At 46.6% G+C, this 11,350-nt stretch overlaps 1 long non-coding RNA gene across 1 annotated transcript; it reads left to right on the top strand.

The window, feature by feature from the left end:
• The first annotated feature begins 2,039 nt into the window (after window positions 1-2,039).
• On the top strand, window positions 2,040-4,815 carry LOC121663480. The gene is made up of 3 exons (XR_006015641.1): window positions 2,040-3,206; window positions 3,303-3,512; window positions 3,601-4,815. It is a non-coding gene; the product is annotated as an uncharacterized LOC121663480 (long non-coding RNA).
• The last annotated feature ends 6,535 nt before the right edge of the window (window positions 4,816-11,350 follow it).

The following is an 11,350-nucleotide window of genomic DNA, read 5'->3' as shown; positions in this document are numbered from 1 at the left end:
CAAGCCCCATCCAACCTGGCTTTGGACACTGCCAGGGATCCAGGGACAGCCACAGCTTCTCTGGGCACCCTGCACCAGGGCCTGCCCACCCTCACAGTCAGAGGAAGATGAGTGCACCAGGACTGAGCCACATGAGGCTACTCTGAGTATCCTCTGAGCATAGGATGAGTAAATACTGCTTGGGGAGACAGTTTCCAAAAGCAGTGCCAGTGTCTGGGCACATTCTTCCTGCTCTGGCCCCTGCCTCAGCAGCCTTGAGCTGAAGGTGCCTCTGCCTTGGGCTGTACATGCCTCCTCCCATTATCTTCCAGCCTGGATTCTTTGGTCCTCAAGTACCACTAAGCACAATTATACCCTTGAGCAAGGGACAGCAATTGATATTTTATCATTGGGACTTTTTGCCGTGACTTTTATACCCACCTGGAGTGAACAAACTATTACAAGTTTCATCCAATTACATTAAGTGCAGTTGGACACATGGTGCCGAGCACAGTCTCTGTTCAGTGGGAGTGAGGGACAGTCCCTTATCAGCTCGAGACACCATCATTCATTAAAACATCATTTGCCTCTCACCAGTGGAGCCGGAGCACAAATCTATAGGATGTCATAATGAGGTGTGCTAATGAAAGATAGGCAGAGCAGGATTAACAAAAGGGTCCTCTCCACACTGTACCTGCCTCTTACTACTTTGCTCAGTCCCCATCTTTTATGAGCCCCTAGAAACGTTTCAAGGGGTGCTGGAATTAAGGCCCACAAATCCAATTAATTGCTGGTGTGGTGTGTGCCCAGAATTGTCACGCACTGCTTACAGAAATGCCTGAGTGCAGCAGAGGAGAAAAAGGAAAGTATTGGGCATACAGGACTGTAAATGAGCCTCCCACCCATGCCAGCCTGTCGTTCTTACTCTGGGCTAAGAAAATCTTTGATAATTGGTTTAGCACCTTTGCTCACATGAGCTGGTTTGGCCACCTCTGCCCTTTCAAACAGACCAGTTAGGATCTTATTTTTACTGGAATTACTTGGTCGATGTGCCAAAGGCTAAGAGGGAAATAGAGCCCACTTGCTTCCCAGGGTCACAGCTCCTTGGGCTCAGGCATGCAGGACTCACTGCTGCTTACAGGGTCATCCCTCCTGCAGCAAGTGCTGGAGAAGTGATGGCACTGCCCTCCATGCTCCAACCCCATCGTGAGCAGGTCTGGGGAGGAAAGGCAGAGTTAAAGCTTGTCTTGACCTAATCAAGGTGCCACTGGGATTCAACAAAGCGTCTTTGTGACACAATGCTTCTTGGACTGGTTGTCTGCAGGCTGAACCTTACTATAGGAGAAAGTTTCACGAAGGATGTCTGGACTTCAGGCGGCTCTCTTGAAAGCTGTTTATTGCATAGGCGAGGTTACAGCATTTCAGGGAGCGGGTATCCAGAGCCAGCCCTACAGCTGCCAGCTCCAGCTGTGGGCATACCTGAAGCCCCTTTCTGTTCAAGTTACAAAGCATCAGATACTTTTCTTTGCAGAGTATCTCAACACATAACAAACAATAAGCACCATACACAATACTTTTACATTTGCCTATAGCCTATCATAACTACTACCATCACCATATTATAGTCATTATTATCCAATCACAAGAGTAAGTAAGTTATAATTTAAGCTTACAATGGAAAATTCTCAGACCTTTCTTCTTCTTGCTACATCAACATTTCTTGTTTGTTTGCCATATCTCTCTTTTTGGTAAAGACATGTTTTCTATTTACTTATGCTCTTCTTGAGACTTATTTACTTGGTGAAAAACATGTCTTTGTTTGTAATCACATACCTTTGTCCTACTCCTAAAAATCTCCTTCCAACTCATCTCCAACCTTTGCCTTCTCAGTTACTCAGCGATCAGTGTTTCAGCAAAACATCTTTTATTCTATATCAAAACTTGCTTTCATTTTTACCTCATCCCCAGTTTCTACATTCAGAGATCTTCCTGCCAAGCCTACATACCTGTGAAACTTTCTTACCAAACTTTCATCCTCCCCAATACTTACATTTTGTCCATCTACAAATCAGACCGTCCATGACCTTTGAAATTGGCTGAGTGTGAGCAGCTCAAATATTCTCTAAGTGTAAAGAGAAGATGCTTCAGAGCTGATCAATTTTGCAATGTATATACAATTACAGATCTTTGTAAGGGAGGAGAGAGGACCTGCTTTTACCAGCAGAGTTCTACATGCATGCACTTATCCCAGTACATCACTCCAGTAAATAGACTGTAACTGTGACACAAGCACAGCAATACTGGTATGAAGATGCTTTTGTCAGCACCACATTATTCACACACAGGGGTAAAGCTGGGGGGTCTCCAAAACCCCAAAACCCAGTGCACGGAGCTGGGCTGGACTGGACAAATGCCACCTACAAGTTCTCCCTGAGGCACCAGAGAAACCCAATGGTGGCATTTTCTAGAACCAGGCTTCAGAAGTCCCTTCACTCATGGAGGAGCAGGGAGTTAGGGCACTGACAATGATTTTGTGCTTCTGCCAACACTTCACATCTAATTCTGTCTATAGTAAAGCTTTTGTAAGTATAGAAATGTCATAAAAATTCACATCTTAAATCACTTTGCTGTGTCCCGGCCATAGTCTGTCCCACAGGTTACTTGTAGCAGGTGATGGCCAAGGCCCATGGTCCTCAGAGAGTATAGTATGTAGCACTGGAGAAGAGCTGAACCAGTTGGCTCGTGCTTTTAAATCTAGCTCCAAATGTGGCAGCAGGGAAGCTGTGGGAGGGAAAGCCTCCATTTCTGTACCTCTGTCAACCTGGGCACACCTGGACCACGTGGACACGTGTGGCAGGTCCAGCTGCCTGTCCCCCTGCCCCAGGATTGGAACTTGCCAGGGACTTGCCAGCGTGGTGGCAGCAGGGAAGTGTGCAGCACCCCCACACTTTGCTCCCAGGGAGCAGCCGTGTGGCGATGGGCTGGAACGGTAACAACAGGAACTTACAACTTCTGCAAGTTAGTGGTCATGCAGCTGTCTTCCCTGCCTTGTGTGTGTGCAGTGTATAAATACATACATTACATTTAGCCTATTCCTTGTGTTTCTACTTTCCAGAGAGCAACAGCTACCTGTGGCACTGGAGACCCAAAGTGCAGCTGAGAACCAGCTGCTCTAATAACTCATCTGCACAATCCTACACAACACAGCCCTGGAGGGAGTGAACCAGGTGCCTGAATGCATGGGGGAATCTTACTTTTATTTATCTTCTGCTTTTATCCAATTATCTGAATTTTTACCACCTATAATGTGTTTTTCTTCCTAGCATGCCCAGAAGAAGCACTACATCCAAGAAACCAAAGGAGAATTGCTGCAGAGACAGATGAAGTGACATGATTCAGGTCACCCAAGGGCTGTGTCTAAGAAAGGAGCTGAACCTGGGGTGCTCCCAGCAGGGACTGAGTACAGTGTAGGCTCTGGATGTACCTGGATGCCATTAAAGGACAAGGATTTCATAGCTGGAAAGGGACCCACTGTAAGTCCTGTCCCACCTCTGAAGCCAGTGAGACCAGCAGGTCAGCAGAAGATACTTTCTAATATTTTCTAATATTTTCCTTTTCCAGGTCATGTGCACAGCTTACTGGGAAAGGCACAGCATGCCCACAGCTGGGCAGGATGTGCAGCTGATTTCTTCATTTGCCTTTTTGGTTCCTATTCTCATGTTGATACATAGAAGTCCAGCGCTGTGAAATTGACTTTTCTTTTTTTGCTACTCCCAGAAATACCATTTTGCAATGATTTTTCCATTTCTAGAGTGGGTCAGGTTGTCATGGTCAGTGTCCCTCTTGTGGTGTCTAAGCAGATTAGGGAGGTGGCACAGGGCTGCAGCAGAATGGCATAGCCAGAGCTCTGCCACCAGCACCAGAAACTTTGAGGGAGCTCCCCAGAAGGCTCCTCAGGGGGTAGGAACCCAAGCAGATTCTTAAGTAAATGTTCCCATAAGAAACTCTTCTAGAAAAGCTGAAACTGAACTTGAACCAAAAGTGTAGGAGACGACCACAGGATGCCAGAATGGTTTAGGCTTGAAGGGACCTTAAAGACCATCTAGTTCACCCCCCTACCACGAGCAGGCACACCTGCCACTACACCAGCTTACTCAAACACTTGACCTTGCTTCAAACACTGTTAGAAGAAACTCTCTTTGGCCAAAATCTAGCTATATTCCTGCACTCCAGTAAGCCTGGCTGCTGTCTCCCTCCTGGAGATGACTTAATTCTACAAGGTTCCTCAGCCCAGGCTCTCTATGCCTCAAAAGCAATTGTTTGTGCTGTAGCTGGGAAATGTGTATCATCACAGTTGTCTTTTTTTCCACTGCAGAGTAATTAATCGATATTTCTCATGGAGGGCAGTCAATTCTCATTACTCTGGGCTTTCACAAAGCTGGTTTGTTTGGGTTTTTTCACACAAGTGGAATATCCAAGAGACACTTCATGCTAAGGCTGAAGTCTCGGTGTCACAGTCAATCTCTTTGGGCTGTGAGAGTGTGAAGGCGGCACTCAGAGGCAACTTGAAGGCAAATTTTATGTCGAGGGAGGCAGCCACAGCTTCAGAACTCTCTGCTGGTATAAAATTAATGGAGGTATTACTGCAAACTTTTCCACGCAGCTCTGTGTCAGCTGCTGTGGGCCTGTGAGACAGTGCCAAGGGCTGGGGCAGGGGCATGGCAGAGTAGAGGCTGCAAGGCACCAGCTTTTTGTTAATGCAAGATGATGGAACCCTGGAATGGTTCGGGTTGGAAGGGACCTTAAAGACCATCTCATTCCACCCCCTGCCTTGAAGGTTCAGGGACACCTTCCACCAGACCAGGTTGCTCCAAGCCCCATCCAACCTGGCCTTGGGCACTCCCAGGGATGGGGTAGCCACTGCTTCTCTGGGCAACCTGTGCCAGGGCCTGCCCACCCTCAGCATAAAAACCTTCTTCCTAATATCTAATCCAAATCAATCCTCTGTTAGTCCCAAACCATTACCCCTTGTCCTACCACAACAGGCCCTGCTAAAAAGTTTGTCCCCCTCTTTCTCACAGACACCTTTCAGTACTGAAAGCAACTATAAGGTCTCCCTGGACCCTTCTCTTCTCTTCTTCTCTTCTCTTCTCTTCTCTTCTCTTCTCTTCTCTTCTCTTCTCTTCTCTTCTCTTCTCTCTTCTCTCTTCTCTCTTCTCTTCTCTCTTCTCTTCTCTCTTCTCTTCTCTCTTCTCTCTTCTCTTCTCTCTTCTCTCTTCTCTTCTCTCCGAGCAATCCCAACTTACACAACCCTGTGCCAGGAGTTAGCATGGCACGTTCATGCCAGCGTGGGGCTGCCAAGGATCACAGCCCCAGCAGCACTGCCTGCTCCCTATAAATACCTGCTCCATCCTCATCCAGTGGTGTGGGGAAGGGAGGGGCACTCTGCTCCCTGCACAGGTGCAGCACGTGGCAGCTGAGTGCTGAACAGCAGCGACAGAACTGGGTTGGAGTCTTCCAATGGGCTCCCCAGTTCCTTCCTGACTCCATGTATTTTACTGTACAATGCAGCACTGGAAGTCATTATTGTTACAAAGAATCACTAATTCAATAATGCCACTACCCTGCAGGAATAACAACCACACAATATTAATGCGTTTCCCCCCTCGTATTCATTGCAGAACACAAAAGCTGTTCACAGAATGCAAGAAGACTTGAAGCAAGGACACCATTAGTGCTGCCAAGCATTGCTCACACCCAATCGAAGGGTTGGAAATTATGATTGCAAAGCACATTTTTGAATGCCATTCACAAATACCATAATAAAAAAAAAAAAAATTGCTAAAAGTTAAAACTTAAAATAAAAGTAGGAAAGCTGCCTGGCATTGCACGATAACGCAGCACTTTATTATTCCTCTTCGATTGTTTGACGTTTATGCCTCTGTTTAGCAAGTCTGTTCGTTATCGTTCTCCAATTAATGGAGACTTTTTTCAGATTATTTTTATGAAATTCTCATTTAATTAGCAATACAGCTGAATCTCAAATGGCAGTTTTAAAAATATCCTTCTACTGATCAAGCAGCCAAATGGTCTTTCTGAGATATTTGCAGAATTGTAAACCTTCATGTGTCTGCTAATTATCCCCCCTGCTTAGATGATGGGGATGGGAACACCTGACAATCAGGGGTTATTCACCGGACACTTTCATTGAGCATAGTGTAGAAAAATACAGATTTCACTTATTAAAACCTTCTCAGGGGCTTTTTTAAAAGTAGAGAATGGGATTTATCAGATGATTTTCAGAATCCACACAATAGATGGGGAATTAAAATAAAAGGACAAATAATAGAAAACAGGTGTGATAGGAGACGTCAGGCATTCTACCAGCACAAAGCAAAATGAGAGGAAATACACTGATAATACAATAAGGAAAAAAAAAATAAACCCAACAGTAAAATGTCAGTGAATGGGCCCTCCTGCCATACAGCTGGAGACCATTATGGTATTTAGCAACGCATACACAAATAAGCTTAAAATGAATATTTGCCATATATTGGTGGGTGTATGTAGTCTGGGAGAAAAAAAAATCCTTTAATCTACTACTGAACCACTTCCACATTTGCAGGGGAATGTGGCAGCTTTCCAGGTCCCTGCTAGTCAGCCCTCCCTTTGCTCTGTGATGCTGCCCCTCTCCCGCTCCTTGGGGTGGGTGAGCACAGGGACTCCCAGCAATGCCTCCACTGCCTGCTCCCAGCACCATGGGGATGTTTGTTAGTGGGATAAGGGGGAAACTCAGGTTTTCCTAGTACAGGGCTACAGGGCAAAATACTGAATTCGAGACGAAAGGAGACAGTCATAGAATGGTTTGGGCTGGTTGGGAGCTTAAAGATCATCTAGGTCCAACCCTCTGCCATGGGCAGGGACAACATTTTCTGTTTCAGGTTTTAAGCCTAATTCTAGCAGGACATCAGGAGACTTCTGCCTGTGCCAGAGGTGAGTTTTGGATGCTGTTGGTGTTAGACACATTCTACCACTATGGCTGTGCTGTGCTCCTGCTCTCATTTATATCCCAACAGTGCTCTGAAGCCCAGAGGTAGGAGGAAGGCAAGTGAATACCAGTGTGGCCACTTCAGTGGCTGGAATGAACGTAGGGCTTGCAAGATCCCACCAGCCATCCTCACCAAGTCTCACAAACTCCAAGAGCTTCCAATTCAGCGTTTGGGGGCCAGAAGAGAAGGCAGGAACACCTCCATCCAGGCATTAAAGGGGAGTAATGGAATAGTCTGCTGCTGCCAGATAAGTGGGGAGGATTCCTCTGAGAGTCACTTTGGATCTCCAGCTGCAGTAATACACTGTTATGAATCTCTATCAGTGCACTTGTAGTGCAGCTGGAAAGTATGTCTGACATTGCCTCCAGTGACCTTTTCAATATAGTCCAAGTGCTGCAGAGCTGGTCTTTCAAGAGGAATTCAAATCGAATTTACTCAGGCAGAAAGGATTGGCCTGAGGATAGCCCTGCTACTCACTTCGCATTTCTCCTTGTCATTCTCATGGAAATTGCAGTTCTTTATGCATGGGGCTTCTTCCTACGAACTGCAAATGTCTCCCTTCAAACAACAGGGACAGCCACCGTTCTAAGGGAGGGTTTGGAGTGGCCCGGCAGTGACAGCGCCCTGTCAGGCATTGCAGAGCTGCTGGCGGCAGCAGCAGTGGGAGGATGGAGGTGTGAATTTGAACACAACCTGTTGAAAGGTGACGATGTAACCGTGCGTGCTGGCACACCAAATTAGCCGCTGCACGTCAGGCACCCACCATCGTGTTAAAAAATGCAGCTCATAGCCATGGGATGCAGTAGCTGAGATTTGGATAAATTTCAGGTGCAGGGAAAGAAATTCATGGGAGAGAAATTAATTGACGGCTCTCCAAGGTGAGACAGCCAAGGAGCAACATCTGGTGCTAACACTAATGGCCCTGGGGTGAGGCCTCTGCCCTTCTTGGAGCAAAGTGTGTGTGTTTGGAAGGGGGAAATGTTGGTGTTTGCATGTGCTTTCCTGGCACAGTATGATTATTTCATACGTTTGTCTGAGGTGCTTTAAAATGTGATTTCTTTGATTAATTTGGTGTCTATATTTTCACTGTTTTGTTCGCTCCAATTTATGACAAAATTGAACAAAGTGGGTAACAAAATATAGCCCTGTCAGGCTCCTGTCTTCACGGATATAAAGAAAAATGTGAAACTGTCAGGCACACAAATGTGCCAAACCCCAAGGAAAATTATTACATTCTGCTTGACATTTACTTTAATTTTACAAAATTCTGTAATACCATTATAAATAATAATAATAAAAAGCAGCATGGAAATATTTTTAAGTGTATTTATTTTCATTTGCTAGCTTGGTGATTTATGGGTTTGTTTTATTTTCTTTTTTTCCCCTCTCTGCATCAGAAGAGAGAATGAGCACCTTGAGCTCGAGTGCTGCTGCCTGCCCGACTGCAGGGTGGCTGGAGTTGGGTGTCCAAGGAAATGTGCTTGCTCACAGAAAGGGGGCAAAGTAACAGGGGACATGTCTGCTTCCAAAAGCTCTGCAAGGCTGTTGTTGAGCCCCTGCAAATTCTCTCTAAGGAACAGGTCACTGGGTCAGGTCAGTAACTGCCAACGCCAGTCCAACAAAGTTGGTTTGTGCCAGCTGAGGGTCTAAAGGGGGGCTGATCCAGCACTGCTGTGTGGGAATGGGAAACAGACACCCCAATAAGTGTGGGAAGTGAGCAATCTAATCTAAAGACTAATAGTGAATGTAGAGAAAGAGTTGAGAAAAAAGGCACAAGGGGGTGGAAGCCAGCAGCACTCAGCTTTCAGAACGGGATGAGCGAAGGCTCCTCGAAAAAATACGCATGGGTGATGCTGAGGGCCTGATCCTGCTCACCCTGCTGATGTGAGCACCACGTTCTACCCTTCCCTTGAGACCAGGGCTGGCTCCTTAGGCCACCCCAACCTTGAAACTCCTATGCAGAAGCTGTGGACTGTAGCAGTTTTTAATGGAGAGGCAGCTGTTCTGTCTGGCTCTTTGGGGGAGTTCGAAAGGCCATCAACTCACTTCATTCTCTCAACTCACTTTCTTCTGAAAACCCTGTTCTCCTCCCCACCAAGCCTCAAAGTAGAGTCACACACCCCATAGGAAATGGGAGAAAAAAACCGCTTCAAGACATCAAGGTGACTGTTCCTCTGATAGCTGAAGGCAAAGAAAAGTGTATGAAAATAATTGATGGGATCTAGCAAACTGAGCTGGCATCATTTACATACTGAACTGACAGCACGTGCCATTCACAGGCCCTTGCCACTGTAAATAATCACATACAGTGACACAGAAAAGTCTTATTTATCTCAGAAGTTAAAAAGGCACCATCTGAGTGGACAGCCAGCTTCTGGACTCCCCAAGAAAACGTTTCTATAGGAGAGGTTACATTAGATAAAGGTATATAACCTGGCTGATATGGACAAGGCTCTGATAGTCAGTGAACTCCAGGGATTTCCAGCCCATATTCATGATCCCTGTGCTCACCCCAATGGCTGATGCATTGCCTGGGACACAGCTCTGACACACTGAAGTCTAAAAACCTCAAAGGGTTTTGAGTGGTCAATATTTGTTACTTTTCCCCCTTGTCATCCCCATAGTCTCTCATTTCCAAGGTGCTTGGGTTTCCTTAAGAGCCTCCAGCTGTGCTGCTTTTGAGGTTGGGTGCTCCAGCTGCTCCCCACTGCCCTCCCTGCTGCTCTCAGAAAACCACTTGGTTTGGTTAGAGGCAGGTCAGTATAAGTAGCTGTGCTTGGGTAATCTGCCTTGTGTTGGCAAGAGTGGCTTAGAGAGTGTTCTCGGGGTTGGGATATCCAGGGGGTTAGTGACTTTTGCTGCTGAGCAAGTCCTTGCACAGCTTCTACCCACCTGTCCCTGATGGAGGGTGCACCTTGGCCATGCCATTGCATGGGAATGTGTCACATCATTGGTCCTCTAAGCCTTGGGTAAGCCCTGCTGTCCTTGGATTGCTCAGCTGGTGGGAACAGGCTTTGCTGAGGAGTGGGATGCTTTTAGAGGAAAGGGCTTTCCTATCAGGTGAAAGGTTTTGGTGAGCTGGACTCTTCCAGCTTGTAAGGTTTAATTTGTTTTCATCTGTGAGGGATGGCTGCTCTTGGGAACTAAGCCCTGGGGAAGCAGGGTGGCTCTATCATCCCAAACAAGTCAGAAAGCTCATGCCTGCTGTTCCCAGCAGCACCTCTGTCTCCTAAAGGCCATGCTGGTTCAATGGCCAGCAGGCCTGGACCCTACATGCTGTACTCAAGTGAGTAGAGCTGCTCCTGAGTGCCAACACCAACCACCTCCTCTCCCTCTGTGGCCACCTCAGCCCCTCAGGGCTGTGCTCTGCCAGCCAGCAGGTCTCCATTCAACCTCTCCTTTCTAAAGCCCTTCTGGGACGTGAAATGTGCTGCTGCTCAGAAAAAGGCGTTATAATGGGCAGGTACCTATGGGGGAAGATGGATCACTGAGTCAGAAATCAATCGAGAGCTTGTGATGGCATCATAAATCAGGGGATGCTGAGTGTTAAAGAAACCCAACACTTGATTTATAACTTGGCACAAGCCATTTGTCGCCAGCCAAGATTTTCAGAAAGAGAAACATTTTTGTAAGCTTAATTTAACATTATTTTTTTCCACTGTGCTAAGTGTTTCTGTAGGGTTTATACTTCCCCCCACAGATAAAACTCAATTTGCAGATAAAAGCAGCCATATGACATCTGAAAATTTTGTTTCCCTTTGAAATGCTTGATGGGTTCGTGCTCTCTTTTCCCTAATCCATGGTCATTCTTCTCTCAGCCTAGACTCCTTCCTGATGTCTTTTAATATTGAGTCTCGCTGGGAGTTGGAGGCTTTTGCTGGTAGATGGCTGGTGCAAATCCAGCTCACGCTGCTGAGAAGTATTATCAGTTAATCACCGCTCTGCTGCTGATGTGGAGCTCATTTTGGTACCAGCAGCAGGTGGGCAGCTGCCTCACCTAAACCTGTCCTGTTAGCTGTGTGTCTGGGTGGCTGCAGGAGAGGCTGAGCAATGGCTCCAGTGGCCATGGGATCTGCCCTGAGCTGCAGTGGCTCAGGAAGGGGCAGTTTGTGCTGCTGCTGCTGCCCAGTGCTGAGATTGGGAGCCTGCAGTGCCTGATACATCAGAGTGGCTTATCTGTGCCTGCATCTCAGCATCTCCAGGAGGGCATCTTCTCTCCTATGCTGCCAGCTGACGTGTCATTAATACATATATTTTTTAAATGAGGAATTAAAGTATTATTCTGGTGTAAGGGGTTTTTTTGAGAATTTAAAATTAAGCAT

This window comes from Corvus kubaryi, unplaced genomic scaffold (genome assembly GCF_017639235.1).
Source record: "Corvus kubaryi isolate FWS band 111438036 unplaced genomic scaffold, C.kubaryi_AGA036_p1.0 37284, whole genome shotgun sequence".
Classification (NCBI taxonomy): domain Eukaryota; kingdom Metazoa; phylum Chordata; class Aves; order Passeriformes; family Corvidae; genus Corvus; species Corvus kubaryi.
The sequence above is the reverse complement of the archived record's forward strand: the minus strand, read 5'-3'. Positions and strand labels throughout refer to the sequence as shown.